This window comes from Cyprinus carpio, chromosome B19, assembly GCF_018340385.1.
Source record: "Cyprinus carpio isolate SPL01 chromosome B19, ASM1834038v1, whole genome shotgun sequence".
Taxonomy (NCBI): domain Eukaryota; kingdom Metazoa; phylum Chordata; class Actinopteri; order Cypriniformes; family Cyprinidae; genus Cyprinus; species Cyprinus carpio.
In genome coordinates, this window is record NC_056615.1 from 7,251,150 (window position 1) to 7,276,546 (window position 25,397).

Sequence of the window (25,397 nt, forward strand, 5' to 3'; positions counted from 1 at the left end):
ACAGGAAATGTCAAGCCATGAAAATGCCTGACACTCTCCACAGTTTTCTGAGGGAAATGCATAGGCATATTCACTGTGAAAACATATTTGTGCAGATCTTTGTTGATGTGATTAGCAGCCAGCTGCAGCTGTTTCCCCTTTTCAGATAGAATCAGACAGTGCTGTGTTTGGCTCAAAGTCGCAGAGAGATATGACTGGATATTTGAAATATGCGGGAATATGACAGCTCTGGAGGAGCTAGTGAAGGCTGTCGCATGGCTGCATGTCTTCATGTGGCTCACTGCCAAACGTCACCCCCTACTGCTCCTGAAAATGAACTTTCTAAATGTTTATTTAGGCTGGAACGAGACCATATCACACATATTTCTGTTAGCTATCTGAATCCTTTTGAACATATTTTTGGAGCAGTTAATGTCACTGGTTGATATGTGTGTGTGCTGCTTTAAAAAGTTCATTTTAAAATGGAAAGATGATTACATAAAAGTTGTTATCTATGAAACTGAACAATTTAGTCACAGGAGTTTCAGGAATGCATATATAAAAAAAAATTTAATTTTCATTTTGCTTATCCTTGCTTCATATCAAACAGCTTGATAAAGAGAGGTTTTATTACTTTTATGTGCAGTCAAACTAAAAACTTTCACCTTGTGGAGGATAATATGGTCAGAAAATCCTGAAAAACTGATGCCTTTAATCTAAATAGAAATGTGTTGTGACTGACAGGACTAGATTTTTCACTCTAAGGAACTGCATTATAATGAGTTCTCACACAGACTCGCAGAGGGTCTATTTACATTCATTGGCATTAACTAACAGCTGTGGTGAGCTGACATTTACTTACCCACAGACAGGAATCATTCCATTAAGCTCATGATACAGCTAACAGTTGGTACAGCAAATGATTTAGTCAACTGTTTGCATCAGAGATGACTGTCCTGTGTTTGGACATTTATGTAATAAAAGCTGAAGACTGCAGTGCAAAGCAAACATGCTCATCAAGCAGTTGGCCAAAGGCATGAGAAAGCTTCAGTTTGTTAATTTTGTTTCGGTTAAGACTGACACTAGCTTTAAAGTCAGCATGCAATCCAAATTCACAATTACATTTTTTAATGGAATATTGCAGTCTTTTCTTTATTATATATGATTTATCCATGCACACCTTTTTTTTTAATTCATGTGGTCTTGTAATCTTTAATCACAAAAATTACCATCTGGGCAATAGCAACCTGTCACTAACATGAAACCATAACCATCACAGTCACTTTCAAACAACAACTATCCAGTCAATTCCCAATGGACAAAATAATATCCCATCCAATAATTTTTTTTTTTTTCTGTTTCAAGAATGCATTTCACTAGGATATATGACAGAATACAGAAGAACAGCTTCCAGTGTCATCCACTTCCAGCTGTTTTTAGCTGGACAAAACTAATCATTTTCATAGTGCAAACTGGTGTGTCTTACCATATTATTTTAACATATTATATTAAATATGAACACACTAGTTTGTAGTGCAAACTCTTTTATCATTTACTCGCATATTCACAGAAAATGGCTGACTTTCATGTTGAAAATGTTTTATCTATACCTATATCGGTAAGTATATCACCCATGAGTGAAACATCTTATACAGTTGTTTATGAGAAGACCATCTGACCATATTAGCTGCAAAAAAAAGTATCTTAAATATGTAAGATAAAGTCCATAAAATGTTGGAAAAGTCATCATATATTTTTTTATTGAAGAGTTCACTGGTGGAATTTTCTAGGTGTTTTAATGCAATTAAAAAATAATAATAATTCACATTATTTTATTTTCTGTTTTTAAAACAAACTAAAAAAAAAAAAAAAAGGCCTAGGCCTAATAATTTTGCTGTATTAACAGAATTAAGGTATAACTCAAAAATTTTAATTCTCATTTAATCATCCTCATGTTATGTCTGTCTAAATCAGTTATTTAGACCACCAAAATAACAACAGACCAACAAACAAAAGATTTTGGTCTTATTATTTGGTCTTATTATTGTAATACTGATATATAACAAGGGACAATAACTGCCAATTATATGTGAATAGCATACAAAGATTCATGTTTGTTGTAAGTTGTAAATAAAACGAGAAAAAGAAAAAAAGAAAATACGTCTTCAGAATTTCACATCGCTAGTTTTACTAGCAATTTCTGAGAGAAAATTGTTTCTACATCAAATTGTTCATATGGCAGGAAAATCTTTTTAAAAGCTCTTGCTAAAAATCATATTTACATCACTGTAATGTTTTGTATTATTGCTTGCCTATTTTATCCTTATGTGCAATTGAAAATCTTTCAGACGAACTCTGTTATCATCAGCTTCAGCTCCCATTATCTCTGTCCACTTCACATGAATCATAATCTGTTATACACAAATCTGAGAGTCTACACAGGACAGATACAAAGTGAAACACCATGGTAGCTTTTTCTGAGTTTAAAGATTTAAAAACACACTCCCCAAAACTTATACAAAATACCCTTCACACACATATTCTCAAAATTTCACATTATATTTTTAGAAAAAAGTTGGATATTCAATATTCAATTAACACATAACACAGTTGGAATTATTGTGAAATTGGACATCAACGGATGACATAAAAACATTTTCTCAGAGGAGGTGACCATGAAAGAGCGAAAACAGATGCTACAGGCTTTGTGGAGGGAGCTGTTGCTCGTTTGTATGCCACCTTTTTTAATTTAAAAGCAGATTTCCAAACAAGCCGAAAGAAAAATCACTACTTAGGAAAGTTCTTTTTAATATACCATAGTTATTTGACATAATTGAATATTCATTAGTGGTGTTTGCTGTCCTGTTTGTTGTCCTCTACCCTGGACAGAATTGGTTTTGTTAGACACTAAGACACACACACACACACACACACACACACACACATATATGGATACACGTACTGTTATCTCTCATGATGAAGGTTTCCTCTTCTCCTTAACTCTAGAAAGTCTACTGTATCATATGTGATACACACATTTCTGCAGTCTCTTAGGTCATCAAGCCTGACCAAACTTTGCTGAAAAGCCTACAGAATGTACACTATGCATTCTGTTGTCTGATACCTTTTAGTATAATCTAAAAATGTCCACCTTCCGGTTGTGGTTCACGTGTATTTTTGCTGTGAAATGTTTACTGATTTATATAACAATTTTTGGCCATACAAATACCACTAAATTGCATATTTTTGCTCAGTTTTGATCCCTGAATAGAATGTAGAATGTAGGTGTAATTTTTTTCTCCTTGAGTATGAGCTCCATATTCTCAATACATCATACTATATGAGCCATAAAAGCCTGATGTATCAAATATGATACTTGAGAAAAAAACACACCTTTTTAATAAACGGTTCTACTATTGACTACTATTTTATATGTCAGGCTTTACAGGTTTGAACAGCACAGGAGAGCAGCAAATTATATAAATAAAGTCGATGCAAACTCCACCACTTCATGCATCTGTCCTTGAGCTGATTTGTTGATTGGATTAGCTGAAATGTTCTTTTTGGCTGTGATTCGTAGGTGTGTATCCTAACCAGTGTGAATGAATGAGCACTTTTTGTCTTGTACAGTATACAACTCAAAATTTACCTTTGTGTTGAATCCTCACAGAGCGTGAAGATCCTGACCTACAGAGAGCCTCAGAACCCTGAGTACAAGGACTTTGTGTCCAAACTGAAGACAGATGCCATGGACATGTTTAACTTCAGTGTGGAAGATTCTCCGGTAAGAGTTCAAAACAGTGCTATTACCTAACAAAAAAAAGTTAAAAAAGTACACTGTGTACACAGTATCATTTTAAAAAGAGTATTTATTACAGAAATAAAAGCAGTGAAGTCTTGCACTGGTTATAAAACAGATTTTTGAGACCCATCTCTTGAGTCCAAACCACTGGACTAAGTTTCTGTTCTGAAATTCATTCCTAATGAGTTTTTGAAAACCTCACAGTCCCCATGTTGAATGAATGTCAATCCAGTCCACACATAAGACCCCAGTGACTTTGAAGCTTAAACAAGAATGAGAATGGTTTCTCTGGCTTCTCCAAGACGCAGCACATTTCACCTTGTCTTAATAGATTACAGCTGCACACTAACTCTCAGTTCACCTCTGGGATGTTTCTCATGAAGAATTACCCCAAGGTTTAGACAATAAGAATGAATTGCACCTACTGATAGCGTTGTTTACTTGCATGCGTTTTCTATATTGTTTTAGCACCCAATTCACTAAAGTAATTATGTAAATCAGATAAAGCCACAGACTTACAACATCAGTGTTGATTGCAATTTGTACAGGGCAATTGCTCAGCATACATGCTGGTTTTGAGTGCTAGGTTTTAAAAGATGTAGTAAACTCCAAACACCTGAATTGATTCCTTAAACGCCAAAAAGTAGTGAGACTGATAACATGCATCAGCATGTGTGTGATCCACCGGTCCAAACTTAATAAGAATGAGTGGGAAAATACATGTCCAAACAAGCATCCCTGCTGGAGTGATGAAACAAACTGCAATGACCCACAGCTTTCACACCACAGACTGACAATAAGCTGCAACTTCAAGTGCCAAGCACAAACAGTCAGAGTACCAGCCTGGGCCATGGAAAAAAAATGTAGTTGAATCCAAAATTGTCCATTATGCACGTATGTCCGATGAGACATTGTCACACACAAAAAAAAAGTACAAAGCAATCAGTTGTGAAACTACAGTACTATGGTTACAGAACAAGCTTCATACATCCAGGACAACAGATGTCAGTATAGAGTCCAGAACCACTGGTACTATTGGAATGGATGAGACGCAGTTACAAGCAAAAACTTACTGAATATATGTACATACGTGTATATAGATATATATGTGTGTGTATTTGCTTTGACCATTCTCTGTAGATGTCACCTTCTCACACACCATGATTGGTTGATCATGTACAATGTCTGCGCATTATTGGTCAAACAACTTTTTAGTTATTACCTTTAGCCAGTATAAAAACAAGAGTAAAACAAAGCCAAACCCTGGAAATTTCAGACAATTTAGAAATCCTGGCCAGGACATGTCAAGGTAAAAGAGGATGTACAGTATGGTAACCCTATTAAATATAAATATAACACCCTATTTTAAATAAAAATCTGTTTACTAAATAAACTGAAATATCGCACAAGGCATGCTTGAGAATCTGGTGCATTTTATACTATGCCTCATTTGCATAGAAATAAATATTTTGCCCTCACTTAAATTAAAAATGATTGCTGCTGAAGATGCATGCTGATGATGATGCATGATGAAAATATTTAGCAGATTAGAGTTGACCATAATATATTTTACATTTGACGAAAATACAAGCAATCAAGCAGGTAAGGTTTGCTATATAGTATCACCCTATGGGCCAGATTTATTAACAGCTTGCACCAGCGCAAACCGTCTTTTGCCGTTAAAATAGTACTGTCAGGATTTACTAAAGATGCACAGTGAAGAATTAGCACTGAAAAGGTGTGGACACAGTTATTTTTGTGACTCACATTATTGAATATGCATTTGTAGGAGTTTCCCTTTCAGATGCAAAATTTATGGGAGGAGAATATAAAAATGAATCACGCAGCATGATTTACTAAAGTTTGTGCTCATCAAATTACTGGTATTTGCACCATTGTTTAACGTCCCAAAAAACTTAAACTATTTTGCACTTGAAATGACTGCAATTGTTGTTGCTAGGAGGAGGCAAAGCAGAGAACAGGGAGTGTGTGGAAGAAGGGAGATTTTTTCCACACATATTAATTTATTTGGAATGCCAGAAGAACACATTATCCGAACATATTGTTTGCCATGCCATGTTATTTTTAATTTGCTTCAGGAAATAAAAGATGACTTGGAACCCTCAATTAGGAGACAAGCAATACCAGGTCTATCAAAACTTCATGAACCCTTCATTTTTTGGCCTCCATTTCTTTTGAACGTACTGTGGCTTCTTTATTTCTTTTTTTCTTTATTTGTGACTACCCTAATTTGCGTTGCGCTTGGTATATTGCGTTGGACGATATGTAGATTAGATGTTGTGTCTGTGTTCCTTCATTTGTGCGTTGTTAGTACATCACCCGCAGAAATTTCCAAGCCCATCGAAACTGTTTTTGGAATTGCACTCTCACGCTAATTTGCCCTATTAAGGAAAACTGGCTCTATGTGAGTATATGTGGATTAAGCTTTACCTACTTATATATCCAAAGAGCTGGGTGATTATATATTTCATGTGTTGAACCTGGCTATAATGGACTATGGTGTGAATAAGTATATTTGTTTAAATGAAATGTTTTGCATGTCAAAGTGCAATAGTTTAATGAATTCACCGCTTTGTGTTTTTATTTGTGGCACAATATCCACTCACAGAAGATCACAACTAATCTCAGCATAAGCCTCATGGGAAGAAAGGTTTATATTTAGGCTCTCCTGAGGTTTTGGTGTAGAAAGGGAAACTGGCCCCCCGAAACTGAGATGACTGAGATGGTGGTTATTAGTCAGAGATGATTGAAGTTGCTCACTCTGCTTGTTTGTGCTCTGACATTAAATGTCACCCAGTACTCACCCAGAAAAAAACCCAATGCATGTTTGCAGGATGAGTAACCTTTCACTGACAGTGGGGAAGAGTGGTAATTACCCTTAGCCGCAGGTCTCCTCGTGCAAGTCTGTCACCACACAGGAGTCTGTTAACGCCAGATCAGCTCAGGGCTGGTAAAGACGTGTGCCCTGAATGAGCCTCCTGCCCACCCATCCTCTGAAGCTGAACTACAAGCTATTGAGTGTTTTATACAACACACCCCACTAATGACCTTCTAGAGGAATGGGTTCTGATTTGATCTCTTGTAATAATGGTGGTCCTTACCAGATCCATTTCTTCGCTGTTGGCTGTGGGATTTTCCGCTTCCCTTGAACTCTTAGAAATATGGGTTCTTTCTAGCACCTTAGATTTGGAAAATAATCTTCTTTTAGGTGTTTAGGGCTCTTGAGTTCTTTATATGGTTCTCTGAAGATTCACCAAGTAGTTTCATGCTGCATACTAGGTTCTTTGGATCATTGTTTGCGTTTGTGTATTATTTAGGGCTAATTCATCTAAGCGTGTATTTATTGATTTATTTGTCATATTATAATTATTTATTATTATTTATATGATTTTTGTCACCCAAATGCATGATATATGCCTCAGTCATGTCTTTCCCACAAGCTGAAAAATTTCAACTCAAGCAGAAAATTCACATGACGTGTTATTGCACAAGCAATCAGCAAAGAGCTTATTGACACGACCGGTTTGACATGTCTGGTTGTATCAGAAAATGAAGGAGAGCAGTACACAATGTTTTTATTTGCATCACGTTATTGCTCTAGATTACCTGGCAGATGTTTTTTATGTCACTAGCATGAATAAAATTATATATTACTCTCCTCCATTTTCTGATGACATTCAATATGCTCTTCGCTGATTGGCTTGCGTGACAACGTGTTGTGAATTTTCCGCTTGAGTTGAAATTTTTCAATTTGCACGAAGGACACGACTGAGGTAAAATACCATGCTTTTGCGGCAAAGGCATCACCCAGTGTGAATTTACATCTATTCGCGTCTTTGCATTGACTTTGTATGTAATCTACTAACGCAAATAATTAAATTTGCATTTGGTGTGCATGCCACAAGACAGTAACTTTCTGCCAACTACTTAAAATTTAGTTTAATATTTAGAGTATCATTTAATTTTTTTTAATCTTTTCATATTTCAATATTATTAAAAACATTAATAAAAATATTTTTAATACCAATTTGAAATGTTGGATCAAAATATTTATTTCTAAAGCTGCATTTTGTGATGTCAATGCTTTTCTCATTTAACACAATAGTGACTTTAAATGACTTTTTATGGGGTGATTTCACAGCCAAAATTGATGTGCAATTAATTTGATTCATGTAGACACAATGACTAAGTTTTCATGGAGATAAGTAATCTAATTATTTACCTTATTCTAAATAAGACAATGTTATGATTATGATGTTTACGTGAGTTGATTTTAGAATCCTTCCATGTTCCTGTTTTACATGTTATAGTGCATAGATTGCTTATTGGCACACATCATTATGTCCCCACGTGACGCCATCCAAAGTCCCCTCCAGAATTTCATGTATAAATATACAGTTTGTCTTGGTTATGATGCCATATTGTTTTGGTTGTTTCATTTTTAATTTTACAAAAGCTTCAAGCTTCATTTTTTAATGTTATGCATTCATATCTATGGTAAAATTTTGACACTATTAAAACTAAAAGCTGGAATACACTATACTATTAAAATCTGAAAAGATTTTAAAACACTGGGCATCATACACTTGCTTTGTAAATTGTTATAGAGGAAAAACTGGGCATATTACAATAAATGAGTGAAGATCACACACTTTCATAATTTAAAGTTGTTCTGAACACAACACACTCAAACAGAAACATGTGCTTTGTTGTTAGAAGACACATGGCAAACAAAAACAATACATCAGCTCAAAATATCAACCTTTTTTGATCTCTTGAGCTGGATGAAATCACAGTATGAATCTTAAAAAATGCCCATAATATACTACATGATTTTCTGTGAAGTCAGTCAACCCAAAATCTGCAGTGTTGAGTCTTCCAGACTGTAAAGCATAGCAAAAATTTGGCCAAAAGTCATGCAGTGTATTCCAGGCTTTAGTAACAAACATTCCCACATGTAGATTTGCCACCCTGCATGTGTGTGTACAAACAACACAGCCAAGACTTATTAGCAGTGCCTAGAAAGAGTTGCAGCTGTGTTTCCATAGATAACTATTAGATGAGATATGCTGTACGCTCTGTGCACAGTCAAATTATTTTCCGAGGTCTAATAAGGTGCCTGCAACTCTTCTCGCTGTTCTGTCGTCTGTTGTTCTAGTCTGTTAGCCTGATGCATCCATCCATTTCCCCAGAGTAGTGAGCGTATTTGGAAGGTTCCCTCTGCCCGCAGCTCACATGTCTGTCTCTCCAATTAGTTGTTCTTTTCACTGCCATCATATTATTACAGCCGAACACATCCTATCTCTATCACTATCACTTTTTTGCTCTCTCTCTCTCTTTCTCTGTCCTTGCCCTTACAAAAAAGAAGTTTATACAAGTGTGCTATTAGTATACTTCTTTTAAACTAAAAAATAGGAAAGTATGCTTTTAGTTTACTTTTTATGTACTTCTCAGAAATGGGCTTTATGTACTCCTCAGCAATATACTTAAAATGACATTTAAGTATACTTGACTAATACTTACAAAAAGTCTAAATATATCTGAGCTATACTTGTGCTCCTAGAATCCGTGTTTTCATTGCTATACGGTAAAGGACGCTAGTACACATCTTCTGTACAGAATTTCCAAAAAAACACAAGTGAAGAAGAAGAAGAAACAACAGATACTAACACATGTAACGCGATCATCTGACATGAAACAGGATCAAAACTGTAACGTTATGAAATAAAATGTCGACCGATGAAGAGGTAATAATTACAGTCAAGCTTTGGGGTGTTGATCAACTCCATTTATGTTTTGATTATCATTTTGAATCCAATTCATAGTCTTTTTTCAGCTTTTTGTTCAAAATGTTATTTCTTAAATTTTTTATGAAACTTACCCACATTAAAGTGTTTAAAAAAAGAATGCATGAAGCTAGAATAAAATGTTTTTGTTTACAAGCAGATACCCTGTTCTTTCTTTGGATGTTTTGTATGTTCAGATATTCATACAACAAAATATTTACAAATTAAAACCTAAATAGGGACATCGTAGTATACTTAAAGTATGATATAAAGTTCACTTAAAGAAAACTTATGAGTATACTTGCAGTATAAAACTACTAAAACTAGTAGTTTACTGAGACTATACTTCAAAGTTTACAAAGTATTTAATTAGTGAACTATCAGTATACCTATAAGATCACTTTTAGTATAATTGCAGTACAAACTACAAACATCGAGGTAAACTAGTTGTGTACTCAAAGTTTCCTACTGTTATACTTAAAGTATACTTAAAAGTATACTTTTATATACTAGAAAGTGGGTCAATTTAGTCCCAAGAAGTGTTGAAACAGTACACTTACAAGTATACTACTAGAACACTGATATTTGTATACTTGCTACATAAAGTATACTTAAAAATATACTTGAACTTTACTTGAGTATACTTAATAAAATTAACTTGAAGTATACTGCTTTTTGGTAAGGATGTACTTACTTTGGTGAACTATGCACTTCTTCAGTGGCCTAATTTCTCCATAAATACTCTCTTTAGTCCAAAGCTTTGTAGGCACTGCTCTCTGATTGGTCGGCCCATGTCACTGTGATGTATATGACTGTGCACAGAAAAAAATAAGACAAATGGAGATAGGTGTGGCAAAAGCTGCTTCCTTTTTAGGGGATTTAATCTACAATGAGCTTTCCCATGTAGAAACATCTAATGGTGGGAACAACAAGTGCAGACATTCATCAGAGGTTACAGAAATGGTTAAAATAGAAGTTATGAATAATGAAGGACAAATTACATGTCCTGCTGTTTGTGATAAATTGTGTCATTAGTAGTTCTTGTTAAGGATACTATTACTTATAACCCTAACTATGCAGTCAGATGGTGGTAAAACATGCTAAACATTCCATAGTCACATAAAAATGGGACTTGAGCCATATCTGAATCTGGACCACAAAACCAGTCTTTAAAGGTATAATTCACCCCAAAATAAAAATTTTGTCATTAATCACTTACCCCCATGTCATTCCAAACCAGTAGAAGCTTCGTTCATCTTTGGAACACAAGGATGCGCTGTTTTCTTTCAAATCAAAGCTAAATACATGTAGAAACAGTGCATCCTTGTGGCGCGGATGATACAGAAGAGCATACGCAGCACACGGTAATATGGAGAGACACAGAGGAGACTGTTGACAAAGGAATTGTTGAATAAAGTCATTATTTTTTGTTTTCTTTGCTTACAAAAAGTGTTCTCGTTGTTTATATTACCCAGATTGCATGTCTGATGGCAGATGGAGTATTCTGACGATGACTTTCATACCTTTTGTGGACCTTGACACTGTTATTTACTTAGCAGTCTATGGGACAGTCACAGACCTCCCGGTTTTCATCCAAAATATCTTAAATTGTGTTCCGAAGATGAATGGAGCTTTTACAGGTTTGGAACGACATGGGGGTAAATGATTAGTGTCAAAATTTTTATTTTGGAATGGAGTATCCCTTTAACCCTCTGAAGTCGATTAACGCGTATACGCGTTTTGAGGCATCTTCTCCTGATAACCCCGAAAAGAACTTAAATTACACTTTCAGTTTTGATCGTACAGATAAGAGCAATACATCAATCGAATCTGTAAAAGGTCTACTTTTTTTTGTATACAGACATAATAACAACAAAACTTTGTGCACTTATAAAATAAAGATAACAAACAAGGAGTGCTGTCTGCAGCCTTTGTCTGCGCTGATCTTCATTTACAAACGCGTCATTAAAATGAACTGTAACTCAGTGAATACTCAACACAGAGACATGAGAGAGATATCTACAGAAAGCCTGACATGTCTACTTTTAAACTAAACAAGTGCTGCCAAAAACAAATATTCTGTGATAAAGTAATCCATATGAAAACAACGCGATGTCCGTTTTTCACGTCTCCCTTCTCTTATAATGCGACCACGCCCCCGCGCTGAACGCACCTTTCAGATTCAAATGTTTCACTGAAGCGCGCGGCTTGAATACGGCCACACAACAGAAGACAACGCAGCGAGACTGTTCTTCAAGTTTTTTTTATTTTACTGTTTGCTTCGCGATGAGAGGAATAAGACATAATTCACCCCAACAAGATGTGATGTGGTTGAGGATTTGAGATTTGGATTTCCTCAGAAAAAAAGAATGAAGCACTTTATTCAGCAGAGTTCATAAACATGAGTAAGTCTCTTTTTATTTATTTATATACTTGTACCAGTTTTCACATAACGTGTAAACATTTTACTAGTTAGACTTTTTCCAAAGACTTTTTCCAAACTATAATTCCTGATTAAATGTATAATCAAGTGAAATATTATGAAGTTTCAATAACAATATACACTACTATACCATTCAAAAGCTTGATGTAAATAATATAAATGTAACAAATAAATGTAACTGTAACAAATGTAATAAACAATGCTGTTCTTTCAATTTATCCCCCTAAAAACCTGAAAAAATATTCTCAGCTCTTTTCAACATTAATAATAATAATAATAATAATGATAATAATAAAAATAAATGTTTTTTTGTAGAAAATCAGATTGTTAAAAGGATTTCTGAAGGATTGTGTGACTGGAGTAATGATGCAAAAAATTCAGTTTGAAAGTCAGATTTGATTGTTACTAATAATCTGTTTAACTGCACTCACAAGTGAATATTAAATTATGTTGTGGGATAATTAAATATATTCTAAATAAACTACAAACATAAAATTATATACATTTATTTTGTCCTCACATTCTTTCTTGTAACTCATCCCACTCAGTGACACAACTGACTGAATGGCTCATTATGCAGCTCATTATGCAGGCCTTTGTCTTCTCAGGTGTGAATTCATGATAGTTGACGCCTACTCGCATATGACTTTTACCAACAAAAAGTGTCTTAGAAAATTTAAATCAATATATTGTTTTCTGTAAGTGAGTAAACAAGATGATTTTCACATCATTTTTCTGTATGTGTTTTATTGCCTTATTCAAGTGATTTAACATTTTTAGTTTTTCACTAACCACGCATAACATTTTTTTTTCTCAAAAACACAATCATGTACATACATGCTGCTCACATATTATTATAGCCCAGTTTGTGCTGATTACAGTTAGATTAGACTTTAGCCATTTAGATATTTATAAGAAACTGAAAAAAGCACAAATGTCAGGGCATGACAAAACTTCTCCAGGCCCCAAAAATACCCTTAGACTCCAGAGGGTTAAGTACCATGGGTATATTTGTGGCAATAGCCAAAAATACATTGTATGGGTCAAAATTAGCGATTTTTTAAAGCCAAAAATCATTAGGATATCAAGTAAAGATCATGTTCCATGAAGATATTTTTTTTAATTTCCTACTGTAAATATATCAAAAAATAATTTTTGATTAGTAATATGCATTGCTAAGGACTTCATTTAGAAAGCACAAGGCAATTTTCTCAAAATGTAGATTTTTTTTACAACCTCAGATTCCAGATTTTCAAATAATTGTAATATTATTTGTCCTGTCCTAACAAACCATACATCAATGGAAATTATGTATTTTTATTGAGCTTTCAGATGATGTATAAATCTCAATTTTGAAAAATTGACCCTTATGACTGGTTTTGTGGTCCAGGGTCATATTTAGAGAGCAGAATATTATAAAAAAAAAAAAAAATTGGGGTGGAAGTTTGAGCCAGTACACAATCACATAGGAAACCCATTGCAGTACTTAGGTTACCACCCAGAACACCCTTGCAACTGTACAGCAACACCCTGGCAACCATGTAGTAATACCCTTGCAGTCACCCAGAACACCATGACAACCGCTCTGGTCTCATAGCAACACCCTGGTAACTGCTTTGCCTCAATCCCCAGGCAACCACCCAGAACACCCTAGCAACTTCATAAGAACACCCCAACAACCACCCAGAACACCCTGGTAACTGCTTTGCAGCAATCACCAGGCAACCATGAAGAACACCCTAGCAAGTGCATAGCAACACCCTGGCAACTGCTATGCAGCAATTCCCAGGCAACCACCCAGAACACCCTAGCAAATGCATAGCAACACCCCAACAACCACCTAGAACACCCTGGTAACTGCTTTGCAGCAATCACCAGGCAACCAAGAAGAACATCCTAGCAAGTGCATAGCAACACCCTGGCAACTGCTATGCAGCAATTCCCAAGCAACCACCCAGAACACCCTAGCAACTGCATAGCAACACCCAGAACACCCTGTCAACTGCATAGCAACACCCAGGCAACCATCCAGAAAACACTAGCAACTCCATAGCAACACCCAGAACACCCAAGCAGCTGCATAGCAACACTCTAACAATTGCGTATTATACAATTGTTTTAATTTGTTGTTGATGTTGTCGTAGTTTTATCTGGATTTGTTTGGGGCTTACAGTCCTTAAGCACATGTAAATATGCTGTTGCTCTCTCTCTCTTAGTATATCTCTTGTCTCTCTTATCTATATGTCTGAATCTGTAATTACTTTCAACCCTTTATTTTGTCTCCACAATGTTTTTCTTCATATGTTTCAACCTGTTGCTTTTTTTTGTTGTTGTTGTTTTTGGTCTGGATGGCATTTTTTCGTACAGTCCTTTCCACCTCCCACTCTCTCAGTCCATTCAACCTTTTACTCAGAATTTGCATTTCATTGCACCGTTCTCTTTCTCTCAGAACAGCAGAGATCAGTAATCTCCCAATCCACCGTCACCCACAGATGTTCTGTATTGACGAGTCCACACTATGTCTATAGTTGCTATGACAACCACACTTTTGTACATCTCTCTGCCTCCTTTGGCTTTTTGGAGCATTTTTCCCTCTGTTTCATTATGCTACAGTGGAGCTCATGGTTTGCCAGCAACCATCTGGCTCTGCTCGACTGACTTCTACCTGTGAATTGCTGTAGCTCAGGGTGAGAGATATTTCAGAAACTTTAACCAGATTTTACAAGTAAAATAAAACAAATCTAATTTTCAGTTCATCTGGGATCCTGTCCAGTTTGCCTTCAAATGACACACACTGTTTAATGGTAATGGCATTGCATGAATGGATGTATGGTTTGTAAGGTTGACAGATGGCTGATTTTTGGCTGGAAATGTATCTTTCCCTTGCCTAAATTTAGCCAGATTAGTTATTCATGATCAGGTTTTAGGATGCACTGCTTATTTGAATCATGATGGAGGAAAACATATTGTTTAATGGTGTTTTAATAGTTCAGAATACTTAATGGAATTCACACTAGTGCTCAGAAAATATCAACTTTCTCTTAAATGTTTCTTAAAATTCCTTCAATGTTTCTTGAATTTGTTGACATCAATACTATAAGTTAGGTCTTGGAAGAATTTGTTGAGAAATATTTGATTTGCAGGTGTATATTGGTAAATCTGAGTACAGGTTAGGGACTGTTGAGCAGTGTTTTTATGACTTATTATTATGTTATAATTTTACCCTCTGGGGTCTGAGTGGGTTTGGGATCCCTGGAAAAGTTTTGACATTCCCTGACATTTGTGCTTTTTAGTATCTTAAAAATATATAAATGTCTAAAGTCTGATTACACTGTATTCAGGACAAACTGGGCTACAATAATACGTGAGCAGTATGAATGTACATGTTTGTGTTTTTTTTGAAAACAACAATGTTTGTGTGATTACTTTTGCATAGCATGTTTTGTGTTAGAAAGGCTGTATGTGTGTCAGTGGCCATGGATATTTAGTGATTCACACCTGAGAGAAATGAGCCATCAGTCAGTAATGTGTCTGTGAGGCAGGTAAGAAAGAATGCGAGGAGATTAAAATAATGTGTGGTTTGATTATTTGTATTTTATTTACAACACAGTATAACAAAAAATCTACACAGTAAAGGTCGAAGAAAAACATTAACATTATTGAGCATATTAATCTAAAGACAGACACTTGAACAATAACACACCTTTGTGTAATTGCTGACAACAGATCATGTTCAAACGGCATGTCAGTCCTAAATTTAGGACTCCTAAATAAGAGTATTTCACAAAGCATTTTAGCACTAAAACTAGCTCCTAAATCTGTGAAAGGTTAGGAGTAGTGAAGAGGACTCCTAAGTCACTAAGACCAAGCCACAAACTATCCTAAAATGGCTGTTGCCGGCAATCTGCCTTGGAATGTAAACATTTTAGAAACATTTGACAATGATGTGCTTTTAAAAAGGTATCAACTTTGGTTTTGGCGGTTATCCCAACTCCAAATTTTCCTTTGATTGTATCCTTGTTTTCATCAACCAGTTGGGCAAGAAGTAACAGCTGTTCCCTATCTGTCGGTCACTACAAGTTATGTCGAACGACATATGGGGTCTCACTTGGGAGGCCAATCAACTAAAAGAGCAGATTTCCTAAAAGAACAAATCATGGACGAATCACATTTTTTTAAAGATGCCGTTTCGTCCGTGTCCTTCTGGATGCGGTCGTTTCTTGTCCTCTGTCAACGGCCATGAGCGTTGTCTTCCGTGTCTGGGCATTCAGCATGCTGAAGATGCAATTGTGGATGGTTCATGGCTGCATTGCATGCGTGACCATGGCAACGCTGATTGCATCTCTCCTTTCTTAAAGGGAAAAGAACAGACCCGTCTGTCACTACCCGTCTTGGTTTCTCTGCCACGAGCAGAGGACCGCCGACTAGAGCTCTGGGAGATTTGAGGGTGACGGTGAGAGTTTCTCCGCCGGGCCGTACCCCACGGACTTCTCACCCCTTCCACAGTGCTGGTCCTGTGCGGCTGCTGGGTGATTCTGCTGGGCTGTCTTACGGCAGTCCCAGCATGTCATTCGTTGTGCCGCCAGGGGATCAGATGTTGATTGCAGCATCGGGGGATGGGCTGTTGACCTCTGTGGATGTAGATTCAGTGGGGCTGCCCCCCTCGGGTGTTGTCACCACTGCCAAATCAGACCCAGAGTTGACAGCTGTGCATGCCCGGGAAGCTATGAGCATCAGGTTGGAGGTGAATACACCGCCCAGCCCTGAGTGCTTACAGCTGGACGATTGGTTCTCGATGTAGAGCGCGGCTCACAACAGCGTTTTGCTCTGGTTCCTTTCTTCCCAGATGCGCATGGGGAAGTGACGTAGTGGTGGACGGCCAGAAGCCGCTAGTCTCCTTCCTCCATCCTCATTACCCTCGATGGTGGGGCAGCTAGGGGGAGCACCGACATTCCCCAGGAGGAGAGTGTGATGGCGGTGCACCTGTGACCGCAAAACGCCGCCACTTGAAGGAATAGTCCGTGTCTCCCATCCAAAGCCTGTAAGCTGTTGGTGGCAATCACTGCCAAAGCTTGCAGTGCTTCGGGCCAAGCTGCCTCTGCCCTGCATGCCATGGCAACCCTGCAAATTCACCAAGCTTTCTTGATGCTCCCATCTTCCAGGCTGGCCTGTGCGGCGACGCTGTCGAGGGCTGTGCCCAGCAGTTCCCGGCAGTACAACAACAGACTGAGGCCATTCTACGCATCTTGCCCCAACGTGATCCTCTAGCTGCCACCGTTCCTGCGCTGAAACAGCGTCAAGGCCGGTGCCTCGAGCCCCGCACAGGAGAGCGGCGCCCCCCGTATCACATTCGGTCACGAAATCGTCCAGGAAAAAGACCCAGCGGCCCTCACATGGGCAACTTGGAGATGTGGGAGACTGCTCTTCAAGAGGTGGTGGAGACACCGCCACTCCTTCCCCTGGAGGAGAATTCTCAGTTTTCTTTTCTTTTTGTTGGTACCCACATTTTCAATAAAAGAGCAATTTCCCTTTCCTCTGAGTTCCAAGGCTTGTGGTTTGACAGTGAGCGATGCACTGCCTCCTCATTCTCACCCATGACACCCCTATTCCCAGGGGCCAAGAGGTTGCAGTTTGGAGATGCAATGCCTCTCCACGCGTCTCTGGCCAGTTCCTCCGGGAACACTGGGAGTTTTGCTGTGATGATTCAGAACACGATGCTTTCTGGGCCATCCAACATGACTCCCCATCGCTGCCCCACTGCAGGTACATTGACTGTCACTTTGGTGCCATTCGTATGGAGTTTGGGGGCGTGGCTTGTGCTGCCCAACCCATCCCATTGGCTCATTCAGATGGTTCGACTCGGCTATGCGATTCAGTTTGCCCGGCGACCTCCCAAGTTTAATGGTGTTCTCGAGACTTCGGTGGCAGTCCGGGACACCTCTGTCTTGCATGAGGAGATTGCTTTCCTGTTGGCGATGGATGCAATCGAGCCGGTCCCTCCAGTCGAGATGAGGAAGGGGTTTTACAGCCCTTACTTCATCGTACCTAAGAAAAGCGGTGGCCTTCGACCTATCTTAGATCTGCGAGTTTTGAATCGGGCCCTGCACAAGCTCTCGTTCAAGATGTTAATGCAGAAACGTATTATCAAATGCGTTCAAGCCCAGGATTGGTTTGCAGCGATCGACCTGAAGGACACGTACTTTCATGTCTTGATCCTCCCTCGCCACAGACCGTTTCTGCGATTTGCGTTCAAGGGTCAGGCATGGCAGTACAAGGTCCTCCACTTCGGGCTCTCCCTGTCCCCCCGTGTCTTTACGAAGGTGCAGAGAATTTTTTATCTCGGTATGGAGTTAGACTCGGTGAGTTGGAGGGCGCATCTCACCAGCGAGCATGCCCAGTCGGCGCTGATCTGCCTGAGATCCTTCAGAGGCAGGACAGTGGTACCATTTTCAGAGGCTCCCGGGGCATATGGCATCCGCAGCCACAGTCACACTGCTCAGATTGCTTCATATGAGACCACTTCAGCACTGGTTACACTTCTGAGTCCCGAGATGGGCATGGCGCCACGGTACACATCGTGCCCTTAGAACAAGTGTCCCGGTATGTCGTTGTCACAACAGATGCCTCCAACACAGGCTGGGGCGCTACCTGCACTGGGCAGGTAGCTTCAGGGTCCTGGACAGGACCTCAACTGCTTTGGCACATCAACTGCCTTGAGTTGCTAGCAGTGCATCTAACCTTGCGGCAGTTTCTGTGCAAGGTCAGGGAGGATGAGGAACAGGTCCTGTTGGTTGCGCCTTACTGACCCACCCGGACCTGGTTTTCGGAACTTATGCTCCTCGTGACAGCCCCTCCTTGGCACAACCTCCATGTGTGGCTTCTGGACGGGATGCAGCAGACCTAAGTGACCTACCACCAGCGGTAGTAGACACTATCATTCAGGCTAGAGCTCCCTCTACGAGGCCTGCCTATGCTTTGAAGTGGAGTCTGTTCACAAATTAGTGTTCTTCTAACCAAGAAGACCCCGGAGATACTCAATAAGAGTCGTGCTTTCTTTCCCTGAAAGAAAGGTTGGAGCATAGGCTGTCACCCTCCACCTTGAAAGTGGAGGCCAGTCCCTGGGAAAGCATGACCTGACCGTTAGGTTCCTGAGGGGTGCCAGAAGGTTGAATCCTCCTAGGACACCCCTGATACCCTCCTGGGATGTCTCTGTTGTCCTGGCTGGACTCCAGAGGGGCCCCTTTGAGACATTTGATTCAGTCAAGATGAAGTTCCTGTCTCTTAAGACAGTGCTCCTGATCATGCTCACTTTCATCAAAAGGGTCGGGGACCTTCAAGCATTTTCGGTAAGTGAAGAGTGCCTTGTTTTCGGGCAGGCCTACTCTCACGTTGCCCTAAGATCCTTGCCTGGATACATGCCCAAGGTTCCCACCACTCCCTGCTGAGACTAAGTGGTGAACCTGCAAGCACTGCCCCCGGAGGAGGCAGATCCAGCCTTGACTTTGCTTTGTCCCGTAAGAGCACTACGCATATACGTGGACCGCACCCACAGCTTCAGAAACTCTGAGCAGCTCCTCGTCTGCTTTGGAGGCCAGCAGAAAGAGAAGGCTGTCTCCAAGCAGAGGTTGGCCCACTTGATAGTGCCAACCCCAAGGCGAGCCGTGCACCCTGTGGATGAAAACCCACTCCACTTGGAGTGTTGGCTCCTCCTGGGCGTAGGCGCACAGCGCCTCTCTGTCAGACATCTGTCGAGCTGCGGGCTGGGCAACAACTAACACCTTCGCGAGGTTTTAAACCTTTGTGTAGAGCCATTTTTTTCCCATGTGTTGGGTAACAGATAATGGGTGGGAAGATCTGGCTCAGTGTCACGCTTGCTGTCCCATTCCCCCTCACACGGGGATGCAAGCACCTTTCTTCTCCCAGTAGAGTTCCCCAGTTGGCGAACCCTGGTTCAGCATCCTTCAGCACCCTCGGCAGTCAGACTTGGCAGAGCAGTCTGACACCAGGCCCAGTACTGGTGTTAGCATGCCCGGAGTCCCGGTCAGCTCCTGTACTGGGCTAGGTGTCCATATGGCTTGATTCCCTACGGGTAATCCCATATGTGTATGCTTCCACGGTAAGGTCTCCCTTTGGTAAACCCGTGTATTCCCTTGACAAACTCTGGCAGTCTCTTCTGGCAGTTGTTCCATCCTTACACTAAGGTAGGACCTGCCTCAGAGACCCATTCTATATGTAGTACTGCCCCCTGGGTCAGTCCATATCAGTATCTCTATATGTCACCTCCCTACGGGTAGGATGTGGTCTCTGTAGTGACCTTTTTCCTTAAGGCTCACTTCCCCATTGTTCGGCGTTTTCCATGGACCCCATATGTCGTTCAACATAACTTGTAGTGACCGACAGATAGGGAACGTCTCGGTTACGTACATAACCCTCGTTCCCTGATGGAGGGAACAGAGACATTATGTCCCCATGCCACAACCTTGAACCATTAGCTGTTGCCGGGACACGTTCTCGGCTCCTCAGCGTAAAAACTATTGAGTGGATGCACCTGTCGCCTATTTATATTCATATGCACGGGAAGTGGCTCAGGTATGCAAAATCCACTAGCAAATTTTCATTGGCGTTTTCTGTTAAACTCAGAGATGATTGGCCTCCCAAGTGAGACCCCGTACGTACGTAACCGAGACGTTGTTCCATCCAGTTTGGTTTTCTTTTACATTTGCATGTCTTACTAGCAGCCATGATAATTATAGTCGGTTTATTAAAAGGCAGTTTAAATGCATATTCACCAATGTTTTATGGGAAGCATACAGGCTGACAATTAGCTGAACATATAGATATACAGCAGGTCGAATAAATATTGACCACATCACCATTAACACATCACGCAAGAACGGCTGTTACTTCTTGCCCAACTGGTTAAAGGGGTCATATGATGCAATTAAAATTTTTAGAAGAAGATCTCAAAGTCTCAAATCCAAAGAGATATTCTTTATAAAAGTTAAGAGTCAACCACGCCCTCCTAAAACGGCTCGCTCTAACACACACCCACATGTCTGCGTCAAGATGTGGGAAGATTTGCATAACGCCGCCCAAATGTTCACGCAAAGAAAGAAGGTGTAACTATTATTCTTGCTGTTGCCACCGCCGCCATGTTGTGGAGTCGCTGTGTGTTTTGTTGTGAAAGCAAAACTACTTTGTTTGGCCTTCCAAAAGAGGACACAACTAGAAATCAGTGGTTAAGTTGCATTTACAACACTGTTCCAGAACAGTTCAACCAAAATATTCAGATATGTGCTGCGCATTTTATGGAGGATACGACTGTTTCCTGAACCAGTAGCCTACAATGCATCTGTGGCACAAAGGCCATAAGTTTCCATAAAGTTGGGCAGTTTCAACTTTGCAAGGACAGTTTGGCGCTTCTGACTCACAGCCTGTAAGTATGTTTTTATATTTAAATAATTTGCCAATGATGATTCAAACACAATTTTGAGGAGTGTAGAGTATCACTTGTTGTTTCTCCGATAACAAATGCAGACATGGTTTTTTGTTTACTCAGCGTGATATGCAACACAACACTTAAAAAGACAGTATAAGTCATTATAATCAGTAGTTAGTTATGTTCCCACTGGATGCAACAAATGTTTGTAATGGGTTTTATTGGTTTTGTCTCGTCTAGTGATGTCCAGATTGCGAACGAATTGTCCTATTTAACCAGATCTTCTTAGTGAACCGGTCAAACCAGTTCATCAAATCGAACTGAATCGTTTGAAACAGTTCACGTCTCCAGTATGCACTAATCCACAAATTACTTTATTAAGTTATTCGGTTTATAAACGTGCCTGACACTCCCTCTGACGCAAAATAAACCAATATCCCAAGTTATTCAGTTACTCCTAACAGTACATTGACTGAACTGCTAAAAGAGAACCAATGAAGTGATGTTCACGAGCAGAGCAGCTGGACTGAGTCTTGTCGTGCCTGGAGACGGCATCACAGTGTTAAGGGTGTAACATTTTCCGTCACACGCTTGAGGCATTCGGCCAATCATAATGCACTGGATAGCTGGCCAATCAGAGTGCACCTCGCTTTATTAGAACGATGAGCTTTGTAAAAATCAACGCATTTCAGAAAGGCGGGGCATAGCCGAGAAACAATAATGTACATAATATACTGTAGCATTACACCAAATACACAAAATAATGTTCTTTTTAGCAACATCATGTGACCCCTTTAATGAAAACAAGGATATAATTAAAGGAAAATCTGGGATTGGAATAACTGCCAAAACCAAAGGTGATACAGTACCTTTTTAGAATTATCGTCTAATGTTTCTAAAATGTTTACGTTCCGAGGCAGATTGCTTGCAACAGCCATTTTAGGATAGTTTGTGGTTTTGTCTTAGTGCAGTTGTGTTCAATACTTATTTTACACGCTGTATATTATATTGTTTAATTAGTGACACTTAGCCTCAATTTTAAAACCTTTATTTGAATATGGCAACATAATATCACGCTCTACAATATTTCTATGAATAAATCTCTGACAGAGACTCCTCCCCTATCAGCCAAAACCTGTGTGCATAGTTAGTAAGCATGCTGACATCAACCATAGAAACGAGGTCAGCCCCGCCCTTACCCTTACTAGCTTTAGACTTGTCTCTATTCCTTAGTAAATTTTTGTCTCAGCATCTTTGTGAATAGGTTTTAAGAGAAAACTCTTAGCTAAAAACTTTTACTGCTATTTAGGAGAACTCTTAGTGGTAATAAAATGTTTTGTGAATACGGGCCCAGATATTTCCAAAGTGTTTACTGGTTCTTTCCATGGATTCAAGAAAAAAAAAAAGCCCCATCATCAGTAGTCATGGAGCTGTTTATGCTTCTAATGTTGTTTATAATTCTGATTTTGGTACAGCACTTTTAGAGAAAAACAGTTGTGAATTGAAGTCTTCAAGGTACAAAAAAATACATCTGTTAGCATATTGACATAGGCGTAACTAAATTATTACATTAGCAATCACTAATATTGGCCACTCATAACTCCTAAATAAATAAATAAAAAATATATGATTTTGTAGGTATTATACAAAACAAAAACATTTTATATCTGATAAAACTAAATAATTATTGTTAAACATGTTATAAACATCTGTTTGAACAGATATTTGCAAATTTTACAGTTAAGATTAGTCTAAACCCCTTTTGTTGTGTAAAAGCTCATATTACTTTTATGTCTTATGGTTTTATATTTCATAGAAAATTAAAAAACATCCCTGACATACTTCAAAATCTTTTATTTGATTATACATTTATTCAGGAATTGTAGTTTGGAAAAAGTCTAACTAATAAAATGTGTAAAAGTTATGTTACACTAACACAATAACAACAGATGCAAGTAATAAAACACATACTCATGTAAATGATCTCCTCCACTGGATCAAGCCGCACGTCGCATTGTGTTCTTCTACTGAGGTGAATTCTGGCTTATTCCTCTCAGCACGACTTCTTCCAGAAACAAAAAGTAGCCGAGATGATCTTCATGTTTGTTAACAGAGGTGATGTGGGTATTTATATGTTTTCACATCTCACGTGGCTGATTATAATATGAAGAGTTATGCTGTTCGTGGGCATGATCACATTAAAGATAATGAGCTCAGACAGAAAAGACTGGACTTCAGGTTGGTTTCATACAGATTGCTTTATCATAGAATATTTGTTTTTAATATGACTTACTTTATTTAAAAGTAGACAAGTCAAGTTTTCCCTAAATATATCTCTCATGTCTGTGTGTCAAGTATTCTTGAAACTGAAACTGAGTATGAAACTGAGTTTCAATTCATTTTAGTGACACATTTCAAAGAGATATTCACGGAGGCCAAGAAGGCTGAAAGCGCACCCTGTTTATTTTCGTTATTTTACAAATAGACCATTTACAGATTCAAATGACATATTACTCTTATGTGTATGATGAAAAATGACAGAGCATTAAGTTTTTTCTGCTGTTATCAAATAAAAATGCAAGTGCTCTCATCGGCACCTTTGCGGACCCCAGGTGGTTAAACTAAAACTATTAAAATAATTTTTAGCAATTGAAATAAAGCGGAAATTAATTAAAATGAATTAGTATTTGATGAAAAACTTTGAATGTTGCCTAACTGAAAGTCATACAATTTAAAGTACAAGTAAAGTTGTTTCTTAAAGTTGTCCTCAATCTGATTGGTTGAGAAGTGTTTGATATTCTAGTGATAACAGAACTCCAACCGTTTCACTGGTTGCAGTATTTCTTACAGCAAGTGTCATGATGGATGCCCAAATCCAAAAAAGATGTAATTAATTTTAATTACAAAATATAATTTTAAAAAGAATACTGTTTTTAAGCATTTGTATTGAAAGAGACTGTAACAGGGTTGTGAACGAGGAAGTTATTTTTAATTTCACATTGTTTTACATTATAAGTATTAATACAAATTGTAATATAAAATAAGTTGCATAAAATAAAAAAAATCACTGCTTTACAGGGCAGAAAGTTCAGATTGTAGCAGTTAACTATTGTATCATGTTCTTATTCAAACAAATAGAGTGGTGATAAATGACAGACTAGCAGGCCCACAGTTTGAATAATCGCACATCCGTCTGAGCTTTCTGAACAGTCTCTCATGCACATGTTCACATACCAACATCACAGCAGCTGAAATATGTACATGTTTACTCAGTGAAACCCACATCCCCAAAGACTGCTGGAAAACAGTAGTACAGAAACTGTTCAGTTCTCTCACAAGATTCTCACACATGTGGGGTGGTTGTAATCATGGCTGAATGTCATGTAGGGGTAATAAAGCATGCCATAGTGTAATTTAGTGTCCTTGGTTGTGCCGCTCTCTCTCTTGTGTGTGTGTGTTTGTCTTCTCAGGGTTATGGGAAGTTGGTGCACATTTTGTTTGATATGTACACAGAGGTTGGGCTCACATGGATGCAAGGTTTGAATCTAGTCTTGTGTTGTTTACCAGTACTAAAACATAGCTGTACTAAAAAATATAATGTGATATAAATTAAAAAACCATAATTTTGCAAATTTCATCACCTAATGGCCCCTAATGTGACATGACATGACTTCTAGTGTTTTTATATTCAGCTATAAATAATACAGCCATAAATAACAACACTAACCGAAAACGTCCTGCATTGTTACGATTGTTTGAAAATTTTTTTTTTTTTTAAATTTTGTCAGGGTTAGTGATGTAGAAAATGGTCACACAGAAAATGTGCTTTATAAGCTCTAAAAAACAGCCAATATGTTAATAATAGGCATGCTACTAAGCAACTAACTAATAGTGAGAATTGGTCCCAAAGTGTTATAATTTGTAAGC

General features: G+C 38.6%; 1 protein-coding gene across 1 annotated transcript in view; it reads left to right on the forward strand.

Annotated features, from left to right (window-relative positions):
- LOC109085447 (atrial natriuretic peptide receptor 1-like) overlaps positions 1-25,397 on the forward strand; it is a 1,054,061-nt gene that overhangs the window by 977,194 nt on the left and 51,470 nt on the right. The window lies entirely within an intron of this gene.